This window comes from Aptenodytes forsteri, unplaced genomic scaffold (genome assembly GCF_000699145.1).
Source record: "Aptenodytes forsteri isolate BGI_AS27 unplaced genomic scaffold, ASM69914v1 Scaffold657, whole genome shotgun sequence".
NCBI classification, from domain to species: Eukaryota; Metazoa; Chordata; class Aves; order Sphenisciformes; family Spheniscidae; genus Aptenodytes; species Aptenodytes forsteri.
In genome coordinates, this window is record NW_008795019.1 from 199,518 (window position 1) to 200,700 (window position 1,183).

General features: G+C 57.1%; 1 protein-coding gene across 1 annotated transcript in view; it reads left to right on the plus strand.

Moving 5' to 3' along the window:
• VDR (vitamin D (1,25- dihydroxyvitamin D3) receptor) overlaps positions 1–1,183 on the plus strand; it is a 41,113-nt gene that overhangs the window by 35,536 nt on the left and 4,394 nt on the right. The window lies entirely within an intron of this gene.

A 1,183-nucleotide genomic window follows, 5' to 3' on the forward strand; every position in this document is an offset into this window, starting at 1 on the left:
TGACCTTTAGAGGTCCCTTCCAACCCAAACCATTCGATGATTCTATTAAACACCAAACCCGGGACCTGCTGCCGGCCAGAGCCGCGGCCCGTTTCTATCGACGTCGCTGGCAGTTTGGCAATGGACTCACAGCAACGTGCAGCCCACGTGCTCTGCCGAGCTTCAGTGCGGCCGGCAGCCCCGGGACGTACAGGGAAACTGGATGTTTTGTTGCATAGAGCCTGTATAGGGAAATCTGGCTGCCTCGGGGGATCGTACCAGGGAGCGCAAACCTTGCCAGCGTTGGTTCCCCCGTGGAAGTGATGCTTTGGAAAACGCTCTCGCTTTTCAGCTCCTACCAGACTGAGAAATGCTGCCGCCGCTGTTTCAAATCTGTTTGAGGGGCTGGATTTCCTAAAGGTGGGTGGGAAATCCCGAGGAGATTTCCCTTTGCAGTCTTGCCCCAACACAGAAACATCCTTTTCTTTCCAATCCACTCCGCGGATGCTTCCTCATTTTGGATCGATTCACTTGCAGGATCTGAGATTTGCTTGGTGTAGACACCTGCAATAATCCCTTCCGAAGCCCCGATCCTCGGGACAGACCGTGCCGGCAAAGACCGTGAACACCGTGGCCCCAGTCCAAGCACTCGGCTCTTTGCCCCGTCCTCGTTCCCAGCCCCACGTGGCTTTTTTTCCCCCGCGGATGCTGCCTCGTCTATGAACGGTTTCCCTTCTCGCGTGCGGCGCCCAGATGGATCCGATGCTTTTGTAATAATAACCGGGGCTGGGAGATGGGGAAACTCGGTCGCGCTGTCCCCTGCGGAGCTGCCCATAACGTACCAATCGTGGGAGCGACCTTTCAGCCCGAGCCGGTCGTTCCCGTGCCTCCGAGATCTTCAAGCCCCCTCCGAGATTGTGCAAGTTTGAAACCGTATCGGAAAAACGCCCTCGGCTAAAAGTGGCAGAAGGGAGCGGGGACTGCAAACAGTTCCTTGCCTCGAGCCCCGCGACCGTGGCTCTCCCTGCCCTTCGCCAACCTCTCGTCCCAAATTCCGCCTCGACTCGCCCAGCGTCAAGTCGCTCTGCAACCCAAGGCAGGCAGAAAGCCGCCCCCCCCATCAGATAACGTGCTTGGCGGGGGTTTTGCTAATGACTGGTTCACGGGTTAATAACATCTCGAGGAATGGGCTTTGCTATTTTTG